We start from the raw sequence: 12,415 nt of genomic DNA on the forward strand, positions 1-12,415 counted from the left end.
GCTCAGTAACTAATGGAAGGAGATGGTGTACAGCATTTGGTGCAAGATGGCGGTCTAGTTGTTCAACGTGTCGCCAGGGGTGAGCTTGGGACAATCATTGCACATTGACTAGTACTATGATTCAGCCATTTGGAACACATCAGAGGAATAATAAATTTCAGAATAATCACACTAGATGGTCATTCCAAAGTTACATTGACCCCTGATCAGCAGAACTAACACAACTCCATCGCTGCCATTGGTCTCAGGACTACAACCGAGACCAACCCTCCTTTGGCCTCCATCTGCCTCTGGATTGCCTGATGGAGGATCCACATCCTGGGATCTGGACCTGGATGGCCGTGTCCTTTCAGAACTGGTTTGGACAAAATCTCCCCAGAGGCTGGATCCCCAACTGGTAGACCCAGTTATTGAGGTAATTGGATCAGGAAGCTCCAACTTCATCCGTGAATCCTTCAGTAGATTTGTCACTTGCTAGCATGATGGGAGAAGGTGGAAGGTGGAGCCTATTGAAGACAGAAGTTCACAGATTGTATGCCTTTGAAGGTCTTGTCCTTCACCACTTTTCCTCACTTTCTCTCTCCTTTCCTCACTCCTCCCTTCCTTCTCTCACTCTCTTTTTGTCTTTCCCCCTTGCTTCCCTCTCCTTCCCATCCTTTTATCTCCTCCTTCCTTTCTCTCTTACCCCCTCCCTCTTGTCCCCCATTTCCATGCTGTAAATCATGCCATGCTGTAAGACCAACACTGCCATAGCCTCAACTCAGACCCAAAGCAATGCAGATGACTCAACATGGACTTAGAGCTCTCAAAAGATGGGCCTGTTCAATTGTCTCTCACAATGAAGGTGTAACCATAGGGTAAGAAGTACCAGGAATTGTCCAGTGGGTCACCTGGGAGCCACCCACGTCATGTTCACTTCCCCTCTCACCACCAGCCTCTTACCCCACTCAATCACAAATCATTCTTTTACAAATAACAAGGAGTGGAATATACACCTATATTTAACATGGCATCATTCCTGAAGTCAAGCTGTGTTGCAGTCAAGTTCGATGGCCAACTTTCTCTCTCTCTCTCTCTCTCTCTCTCTCTCTCTCTCTCTCTCTCTCTCTCTCTCTCTCTCTCTCTCTCTCTCTCTCTCTCTCCTCTCTCTCCTCTGTCTCTCCTCTCTCTCCTCTCTCTCTCAGTCCTGCGGCTTGAATGCAAGGCCTAGACACTGTTCCTGAGCTTGTTTTTTTTTTTAATCAAGGCTAGCACTCTACCACTTGTGCCACACTTTGATCTTCTTCTGAGAGGGAGTGTAAAGTCTGTAGAGATCAAAACAGCAAGAATGACCAGGCCAGAGAGCACCAGATAGATTTATAAAGTAGGTGAATGAGGGGGCCAGGAGTTTGGCCCAGTGGTAGGGTGCTTGCCTAGCATGTACGAAGACCCAGGTTCAATTCCTCAGTACCACATGCATATACATAGAAAAAGCCAGAAATGATGCTGTGGCTCAAGTGGTAGAGTTCTAGCCTTGAGAAAGCCCAAGGAAAGTGCTCAGGCCCAGGACTGGCAAAACAAAGAAAAAAGTAGATGAGTGAGGATGCAGGAATAAAAGTAGATTATAAATATTAGTTTCCCTTAATAATATGTTTGCCTTCTGGAAAAAAAAAAGAAAAGAAAGCTTTCAAAGTGTTCAGGATGTTTTTTAGAGTAAAATAACTTTCCCATATCTCCAGTGTCAGTAAGGACTATCTTCCCAGATCATCATGCCAGAGAGGTCACCTCCTGAAACAGGCCCCGCCCTCCAACCCCCACCAAAGGCTGGGATACCAGTTAATTACACCTGTATACTTAGATTAACCATGGACTCACGTGAAGTCTCTGCACACCTTCCGTTTCTTCCTCTGTGAGCTGATTATGTAATGCTTTCATATTAGGAAGGGGCAGCAGCCACAAGGTGAGCAGAGGGACACACATGCCAAGGGATTTACCCAGTGCTGACCATGTCTGCCCCTGTTCCTGGCAATGAATACTTGATGCCACGTGCAGCTCCCCTGTCCTTGTGGCTCAGGTTAAAGGAGCCTGGAGTTTTCCACTGCGTGGAAACCTGGTTTTTCCTTTGGCACTTCCTGCCAGCCAGAAGCCTGGCTGCCAGCACCATGGCAGGGGGTTCTCTAACTGAAAATGCAATGTAAAGACTTGTACAGCAAGTTCCCCAGTGTCTTTGAATGTAAATGTGAGGGGGGGGTAAGTTAAGCATTTACAGGAGCAGCTCTTAAATCTGAGTAGGGATGGTGGGAAAGACAGGTGTTCCCAGTTCCATACTCCTTGTTACCCTCTGCCACGTGACTTTGTGGGTACTACTATCCCTTCCCTTAGAACTGGGCTTGGTCATGTGACCTGCCTTAGCCCATGAGATGCAATGGTGCTATGCACCCATGCAAACAGCCTCTCAAACAGCTGGTGGTCCCACACACACGGAGCCCACTGGAACTCCTCTTCGTAAAGCAAAGACAAGTAGCAAGCCCCCAAACTTAGGGTACATCTAAGGAATAAATGAGGTGATCGGAATTGTGAGATCATGGACCATGCTTTCTTCTCTAGAGATGGTTCTATTACAGAGTTGAAGGAGGCAACCAGATCAGTCATTTGATCTAGTTATTAACATGTGTGCCTTCCAAGATAGGCATAGATGACATTATCCAAAATCCCTTGATAAATCCAGTTTATGAAGCTGGAACTCTCAAGCTGGGAATTCCCAAGTCCCTTGCTTGCCACAAGAGGGCAGTAGTGTCCAGGCAATGTCTCCTGTTTGAGTAAATTAGTAAGGCAATCCTTGCATTGCAAACCCTGGATCTCTACGATTGAATGTGGTAGCAAATATCCCCAGATCATTTGTGTGTGTGTGTGTGTGTGTGTGTGTGTGTGTGTGTGTGTGTGTGTGTGTGTGTGTTGACTAGGCCAGAACCCCGAGATGAGGGGGGTGGGGCCTGGAACCAAGGTCTAGTTTTTGCACAGCTGGTGTTCTTGGTGTGACAGCCTCCTGCTCTCTTGAGCTTGTCTTCAACAGACATGTGTCCCATCTGGCTATTATTCTTATGACTCTCCTTCCTGCCTGGCCTCACCCTTGCTTCAACCCCCACCCCGGCTCCCTTGACTCTCAAACCAAATGCATTAGCTTTTCTAATCCTGGAGCTCCAGATCAGAGCTGGCAACCAGAGCTATGACAGGGACCCAAGGGCACTGCATGTCAGGACCTGTCGTGATGCTGGGCAGGGAAAGCAACTAATGCAGCCTAGCACCCAGCACCAGCCTTGGAGAAGCCCAGAGCATTGCCCTCATGAGCCCTGGGCTCAGTGAGCTCCAGACACATGCTAGAAGGAAGAAAGGAAAGAAGGGAGGGAGGGAGGGAGGGAGGAGCATCCTGAAAATGGCAAAAGGATTATCTAAGACTGGGGCCCACTTTAGGAAGGTAAACCAGATGTTCCCCAGAGGCACAGCAGATTCATCCACACAAACTAGTCACTCCCTATGATGCATTAATTCCAGGGGAATTACAAGTCTTTGCGGTTTTAGCAGAAGGCCACCTTGCAAAGTGGAGAGCTGTGCTTCTCTTCCCTCTTACTGATTCTCCCACAGGCCTCAGGGAAAGCAAGCCTTCACAAAACCACCGCTGGATCATTTCTGTGGCTGCCACCAGAGGGCGCGCCAAACACAGAGCTTGTGGTTGTTTTCCTGACCTCATGGTGGGGATGAAGACAGGATGCCGCTCCCTGCCTCCAGCAGACAAGGAGTTTCAACTGTCCTGTGGTTTAAAATCATGCCAACGTTGTGAAGATTATTGGGTGGCTTGATGCCATATAAGCAGAATTGCAGAACAGCTGTTCTTCCCATTCAATTTCCCCCATATCAGACTTGAAGTTTCTGACTCAAGTGATTCCAACACAAATAGTCCTGGGACCTGGGAATTGCTCTTTCCAATCAAAGTTCATCCCAGCTATCAACATCAAGGACAGTCCAGCCCAATCCTTACTTCCCTCTACCCTAAGCTGTATGAAGATGTGGGACAAGCTGTGGTGTCCAGGCTTTGAAGTCAGAGCAAAGTTACATCCAGCTGCTGGATTCTGTGTACCCATGCTCACTGCAGACCCTCTCTAGGTTTGGTGCTGAGATACTGCTCTGGGGAGATCTATGCCCAGGGAAGCCATGAGAGGCTCATGGGAGGAGACAGGCTGTGCCATATACCCTGTCTTTGATGCTTGTGTTAGGATAGCTGAACTTCACCAGGTTTTCTTTTTGTTTGTTTGTTTGTGCTCATTCTGGGGCCTAAACTCAGGGCCTAGATGATGTCGCTGAGCCTTTTAATTTTTGCTCAAGGCTAGCACTCTACCACTTGAGTCACACCTCTACTTCCAGGCTTCTGGGTAGCTCACTGAAGATAAGAGTCTTAATCTTTCTCACCTGGGCTGGTTTTAAACTATGATCCTCAAATCTCACCTCCTGAGTAGCTGCACTATAGGCATGAGCCATGGATAACTTACTTCACCAGGTTTTCGTGAATACTGTCATATAATGCTGTCTCAGTAATTTTCTCCATTGCCAGGAGTATTTCTCCCCTGCAAGAGTTGTTGTCTTTCTTTCCTTTCCTTTTCTTTTTTGTCAGTCATAGGGCTTGTACTCTGGGCCTGGGTGCTGTCCCTGAGCTGTTCAGCTCAAGGCTATGGCCCTACCCCTGGAGCCACAGAGCCACTTCTGGTTTTCTGGAGGTTAATTGAAGAGTCTCAGGGACTTTAGTGCTTCAGCTGACTTTGAACTGCAATCCTTAGATCTCAGCCTCCTGCGTAGCTAGGATTACAGGCATGAGCCACTGCACCCAGCTGAATTGTCTTTCTTATGTTATTAGAAACAGCTGTGAGTGTGTGTGTGTGTGTGTGTGTGTGTGTGTGTGTGTGTGTGTGTGTGCTTTCTTGAACATTTTGGCCTTTGATTTTCATGCAGAACTCAAGGCCTGACCCACTAGAATTGGCTCTAACTTTCAGGTTGGGGAGTTCAGCACAGATTGCTATTGTCTACTCCAAACTTGAAGAGTTCACTTGGCTCTAAGCGGGGATAGACTCATCCACATGGCAAGATGCTGTAAGGAATAATGTTCATGCATATGAACCAGTTAGGGACCAGCATGCGAAAAGCAATGCAGGGCCTTTGCTCCATGGGAGATTACTTGTCTCCGATGTGAGGGTCCCTGGCTCCCTGCACTGCAAAACAATGAGTGTGTCAGAGGGACCTCAGTAATGTCAGATTTTCCTAGTGACATCTAGAAAGGCTTCCGGGGACAGATGTCCCTGGGGTGTAGAAGGGACCACCCTAGGTCACACTCCAGTCATCCCAGCCCACATGCCAGGTGTCCCGGGGCGGGGGCCTTCAGGTGAGCACTGCAGACAGACAACAAGCCCCAGGGGGACTTGTTGCATGCTGGCTGCATGCATGGCTCCTGACAGGTGGGGTTAGACAATACGCTGTGGGATGTTGGGTTCATGGCGCCAATAAGTAAGTGTGTCTTGTTCTTTGTAGGCAGAATAGAAGACTGGGCCTGCTTGTCTGAAATAGCCTGAAATAGCACCTTGCTAGGCTCTGTTTAGCCCTTCCGCTGTGGTTCACCCTAACACACACACACACACACACACACACACACACACACACACACACACACCAGCAAGGATGTCATGGGAAGGCCTGTGGCCATGGTCTCCAGCTTCTCTGGCCAGCATCTTAGTCCTTCTGAGGTATTTTGGTTTTAGAAGAAGGAAGAGGAGGAAGAGGAGGAGGAAGAGAAGGAGGAAGAGCAGAAGGAGGAAGAGGAGGAAGTGGAGAAGGAGGAGGAAGAGAAGGAAGTGGAGAAGGAGGAGGAAGAGGAGGAGGAAGAAGAGGAGGAGGAGTTTACTTCCCTTGTGTCATTCCCCAACACTCAAGTGAGGAAGTGGAGGCCTGTCAGTCTCCCAGAGTCTGCTGGAGGGGTGAGGGTGGCGTCAGTCTACAGAGTTCCTAGTCCCCAGACCAAAGTAGTGGCAATCTACAGGGATGATAGTCCCAAGACAAAAGTAGTAGCTTTATGAGCCAAAGCCATGGAGATCATGCAACACTGAGGCACTGCCATTGACCAAGCATCCGGACCCTGGGGGATCTCAGAGATGCCTCCAGGATTCCAGGATTGTGTCACAAGGCACTGCCACTGGCTGGTGTGCCCAGGGATTTCCTGGGTCACTTGGGGTGGGTAGAGAGCCTTGTGTTTGCCACTCAGCATCCAGTCTGCTTTGTCCTGATACCTCTGTCTTTCCTGCAAGGATCCTCTTCCTCGAGTGGTACCCACATTTTACCCCTGCTGGCACAGGGGCGACCATTCAGACAGTTACTTTCCCTTAGTCGCAATGGTTGATTGGGGCAAAGGCACATAGTCCAGTTAGAAACACTGAGAATCCTACTGGAATTCTCTAGAGACAGTCACTCTCAGTACTTAAAGTAGGATGATGTAAGCCAAGAGTAGCAGCAATTTTGTCACCATGAGGAGCCTGAGAGAAAAAGAGATCTTGATTCTGACCTTGGCATGATGCTTAAAAACATTCTATAGTCCCACAGAAGCCATTTTTTATTAATCTCTTGAGCCAGTTGGAGCTGCCTCAGAGATATGATCCCATGTCAAGTGTTTGCCTCCACAAATACCAATCCTTCTGCTACCAAGGCATTTTCCCAGAGGGCTGGCTTGTTTTTGCCCCCATCTCTGGTCAAGAACAGAAGGGAAGCTGAGTAGCTGCTGGGCACTCATCCTTTGGGAACCTAGGCTGATTTGTGATGTGGGGCATGATGCAAGGCCCTGCAGGAGGTATCCAGCACTTTGCCTCCTTCTCAAGTCTGTCTCATTGTGTGTTTGGATAAGATAAGCCATGCTTACCTGGCATTGATCGATGGCTTTGCGTCTTATAGTCTGGAGCCATTCTTCGGGTACAAAATAAGATGAGTAGACCAAACCATCTCTCCAAATCCAGTACCAGAAGCATTGGGGAAGAGCCTGACATTGAGGACCATATTATTGGTGGGGCCTGTGTGTGGACACCCCATCTCGAATAACCTGAGAAATGCTTCCTTCTGGGAGAAAATAAGGAGCAGCTGGTGCAAATACGTGTCTTGGTAGTTGTGATGGTCCGAGGAGCTGTGGTCTGCCTTTTCCTCTTTGCCCCAAGCTTCACACATGCCTCCTCCAAACCAGCAAAAAAAAAAAAAAAAGAAAGAAAAAAAAGAAGAAAAACAAGAATGTTTCACGGAAAACTTCTGCTTGTACCAAGATTCCCAGAAAATTGCATTTGGAGCTCTGTGAAGATTGGCCATGAGTAATTTGTTTTTTAAATAGCTCTGTTAGTTGGTCCACATTGTGTTTTTCATTCCACCAGAGCCCGAGGTGGCATTTCTTTTGTTTATGGTATTAGTGTTATATTATTGGTGATCTCATTGTTCTTGTTTGTGACATGTTTACCTCGGTGGGTTGGTTATTGTGGGAGGCACAATCTACCCACCAAACCTGCGGAAACTAAAGAAAAAGACTCCAATCCGTCCTGCGGGGTGCATATTACTCCTCTCTTGGATTGTTAAATTCTAATTATAGGCTGTTGGTCCCTGTTAGAACCATTTCTAAATGCTGTTCCGAGGCTGTCTTTTGCCAATAGGTGTGTTTCGTTGCTATTGTTGTGTAAAACATAACATTTGTGCATTTGGAGGAGGAGAGTACTAACCTGTTAGATAGAAAATAGGCTAAATATGACTAAAAAACTCAAGATAGAGCAAAAAAAATCCACTTGCACCTTGGGGTTTATTTGTGAGGCATATCTGAAACTCTAATACTCAGCAGCTCCTTTCAGGTGGCATCTCAAAGTCCACCTTCTCCCTTGGGGCACGGTCCCCTGACTGCAGCTTAGAGGCCTGGGGACAGAAGTACCCCTGGGTTCCTCAGCTCCTATCCCAGTGGGTCATTTTGTGGGACAGGAGGGATTGTTTGACTTTGTCTGTCAAAATGGTAAGCTGTAGAAGAATTACACTGGGATAGTATGTTGCATCTAGCACTGGTATTTAGCAAGCAGGTTGTGTAATACGTATGTGATGTCTACTCTGGAAATCATCAGTCACATTACGAAAGGCAAGACGCGAGGGTGAGAGACAAGTAGCTTGTGAGACACAAGCAGAACTCCTGGGGATAAGGAGGAAGCCCCGACACCTGTGTGGCCTGCAAAAGAAGGCAAGAAGAAATGCAATAGGAGACGCCAGAGGGTGATGCCCAAGTAGAGAGAAAAGACCAATCAGGCTACCTCAAGGGGCAGCCCCGTTAGTCCTCCATCAACTGCTCTTTGGGGAAGCCCACGTTGGCCTGAAGGTCCCCAGCCCAAGAAGCATAGATGAGCCTTGTGCTGTCCAGTCCTCAGTGAATGAGCCCCTGGGGCTGCTGAGAGAGTGTCCCTAGGGCTTTCTAATAGTAAAATAGACTGTCAGCCTATGGGTCCCCTTGCTGGTCCTTGGCTATGGTCCTGGTCACCATGTCATTAAAACTGAAGGGTAACATGTAGAAAGGAGAGATTTATATGGCAACATGCCAATCTCAAGGACTCTCCTTTTCCTCTTTGCTCTCCCTGGGTTTTTACTTTATTCTGTAAATGGTGTGATTCAAGCATCCAAACTTGATCTCTGAGCCTTTCTATTCTGTCTCTTCTATAATAGCATGCCAGATAGTACACTGGGAGGTGAATCTATACAACAAATTAAAACAATGCTTTAGAGAGGGAAAGTGGGAGGAAAGCAAGAGAGGTAGTACAATGTTGGACAGGAAATGGACTCATTACCTAATTTCTATAACGGTAACTCCTCTGTACATCACCTTTACAATACAATAAACATTTTTTTAAAAAATAGAGGACCAGGAGTTTGGCCTAGTGGTAGAGTGCTTGCCTAGGCATGCATAAAGGCCTATGTTTAATTCCTTGGTACCACATACATAGAAAAAGCCAGCAGTGGTTCTGTGCCTGACGTGGTAGAGTTCTAGCCTTGAGAAAGCCCAAGGAGAGTGCTTAGGCCCTGAGTTAAGCCCCAGGACTGACAAAAAAAAGTCCAAAAATAATGCTTTGTGGATTATCTACTATGACTCCCGATTAGGGTTAGGGTTAGGTTTATGCTAGTTACTGAATCTATCTCCCCCTTCCCCTACCAAAAAAAGTAATTCAACAATTATCCATTGTGTCAGTGCTGAGGATGCAATGCTATGAAAACAGCCGTGATCTCTGCCCCAGAACAGCTGACAGCAGCAGAAAGACAAGTGGAGTATCGCCCAGGTGTAACAGTGGAAGTCCTGTGAAGAGAAGATGCATGGTCCCCTAAAAATAGAGAACTCTTTCCCACTCAGAAAGAGTATAAGGAGTTTGTTAAGCTAGGGAAAGGGCCTAAGTGCTCCATGCGAAGGGCAGTGCCTGGGCCAAAGGCTATGGGAGGCTTTCATTCAGCAGGCAGCTCTGGCCTGTGCCTCATCCCACACAGAGTACAGTGTACAAGTGAGAAAGGCTGGTCCTGAGTGGAGATAAGCCAGGAAGACTATGAGATCTCAGAGGGAGGGAGGGATGGAGAGAGAGAGGGACTCCTTGGAGAGAGCTGAGCCCTAACTAAGAGCCTCTTCTGCATCCAGCCTGCTGGTGTGCAGCTTCCGCCCTCACCTGAAAGTTCATTTGAAAACTCATCCCTTGCACTTTGAAAGGATCCCTTGCATCCTAGCCTTCTGGGAACTGGGCCTGTAGCCCAGTGCTACAGTACCTGCTTAGCATGCAGGCCCAGGGTTTGATCCCAACAAGAAAGAAAGAAGGAAGGGAGGGAGGGAAGGAAGGAAGGAGAAAGGGAAGGGAGGAAGAAGAGAGAGAAGAAAGAAAAAGCAAGAAAAAGGAAAGAGAGGAAGGGAGGAGAAAAGAGAGAAGGAGGATCCAGGAAAGAGAGGAGGAGGGGAAGGAAAGAGAGAGGACGGGAGAGGAGAAGGGAAGGCAATGTAAGGAAGAGAGAAGAGCTGACTTTGTAATAATCTTCCAGGCACCAGTCTCCTTGAGCTACTTATAAAACTTTATACTCAAACTCAGTGTTCAACTTTTGTTAGGATCTTATTGAATTTCAGGTTTAGGAGAAATAACTGTTGTCTGGTCTCTTCTAAACTCCATACAGATTATTTCTTACTATATTTGCTCTATTTGCACTAGCATTAGAAAATTAGAATTAGAGCTGTGGCTCAAAGCGGTAGAGCACTAGCCTGGAGCAGAAAAAGCTCAAGGACAGCACCCAGGTCATGAGTTCGAGCCTATGACAGACAATAAAGAAAGTAAGAGGAAAAGGAAGGAGGCAGAAGTGGATGAAGTTGGAGGAGGAGGAGGAAGAGGAGGAGGAGGAGGAGGAGGAGGAGGAGGAGGAGGAGGAGGAGGAAGAGGAGAGGAGGAGGAAGAAGAGGAGGAGGAGGAGGAGGAGGAGGAGGAGGGTGGAGGAGAAGAAATGAGGTGGAGGGTCTCTGGCCACAGCTGCCCCACTCTGTGCATGTGGCTGGAACTCAGGACCCACAGCTGGGGCAGTGCTGGTATTCTGGCTCCAGAGTGGGTTTGTTTTCAGGGAGGCTTTTTCCTGGATTCTGATGTCTTGTCCACCTCCACTGCCAGACAGGTTTTTGGGGGGAGCTGCTTCTCACCCAGACTGGGCAGGTGGCATCTGGGGACACGTGTGACGACAAATGGTGGGAGAATAGCTGCATTGTTCCAATTCATCAAACACAGGCATAAAGGGCATAGAGGCACAGCGGTGTGTGTTGTGGTGTGGGCTGAGGGCATTCTCTTTGTAAAAACCCACATGCATTCGACTCTCATCACCTCTAACTTGGTGGGCATTAGTGGGAAAGGGACAGTTTTCCTTTTCTTCGTTTCTGAGCGGCCAGGTGTGGGGTTGCACCCCTTAACAGAACAGAGAGGGGGCTCACTGGAGGATGGCTATCAGGGACCATCTGGGCGGTCAGGACTGCTGGGCCGGTCGTGGAAAACCCTGAGCCACCTTCGGATGACCTCTAGAGACCAGGCTGGTCCCTGGGGCGAGAGCTGAGGGTGCTGCTGCTGGGCAAGGCGGGGGGGGGGGGGGGGGGGGGAGGGGGCTGCAGGTGGACCCCGGAGCAGAGGCGAGGCGTGCGCTTCCGCGTCCTGTCGCCAGGGGGCGCCGAGCCCACGCCGCGCCGGACCCGGCTGGCCAGGGGAAACCGAGGGGTGCAGGGTGCGGGAAGTGGCGGGCTGGACCTGGAGGGGTCTCCGCCAATCGCTTCTCGGATCAGCAATGGCGGACCCTTAGCTGGGCCGTGGGAGAAGGGAGAATCCAGGTTAGCACTAAGTGCACTGTGCACTAATGAGTGGGAAGAGGCTAGGTGCCGGGTCTGGCACCCAGTGGGTGGCCACTAAATTCGCTGCCAATCCAGACTCGGGTGGGGGGGGGGGGTGGAGAGCAACCAACGCTGGCTTTAGAGGAGCGGGCCCCTCCCTGTGTGCTCCCACGGCGCCCTGATCCAAATGCTTGCAGGGGGTCAGCAAGAGGGTGTGGAAATAAGCGAGCACCTGGCTCCCGGGCGCCTGCTCTGGGGAGAGCAAACCCGTTTAGAGAGCGTGGAAACCCCAGGGCAAAGCATGCGCTTCCCGCTCGTGTACTCGTCCCGGCTCCTGCGTGGACTGTACCATCTGGGGATGTAAGTCACTCCACTTCTTGCGTATATACGGTAAACATGCGTGTTAAAACCTTCCACCATTACTTCTGCCTGGGCATTGTGACATGAAATGGGATTTTGAGTACATCATCCCCTAGTCTGGTCTCCCCGCTCCCCCAGCTACAGGCAGGTTAGACCCCTCACAGCGGTTGCTGGCATTCTCCTGGCTGTCCTGCCCAGGTGCTAGCCCAAGCACAAGTCATTTCTCAGGCACAGTGAGTGTCCAAAGCCACTATCCACACTGGCACTGTTAGTCTGATCCCTTGAGGACAGGAGCCAGGAGCCAGTGGGCCACCAGCAGTCAACCTTCAGACTGAACACCCTTCACGGGACACCCACAGGCTGAAATTCCCGTGCAGTGGCTCCGGCTCCCTCCCACCCTTCTGCAGCCAGGAAGGGTGACCCTCAGGACTTGATCTCAACGAATCCTGACAAGACCTGTGGAGGAAAAATAATCCAAGCTGGATTGCTCACCAGGTAGATGCTTGGCTGGAACCCAGTCTGGCTCAGAAGCCCTCCCCTCTGGAGTACTTCAGCCCAACCCAGCCCCTAATCCTGGAACTGACCATCCATCTAGCAGGGTTGGGAAAGGCTAGGCCTCTCCTAAGGTCCAGACATCATTGCCCCAGGACTGCTCAG

This window comes from Megascapheus bottae, chromosome 15 (assembly GCF_031878675.1).
Source record: "Megascapheus bottae isolate mThoBot1 chromosome 15, mThoBot2.hap1, whole genome shotgun sequence".
NCBI classification, from domain to species: Eukaryota; Metazoa; Chordata; class Mammalia; order Rodentia; family Geomyidae; genus Megascapheus; species Megascapheus bottae.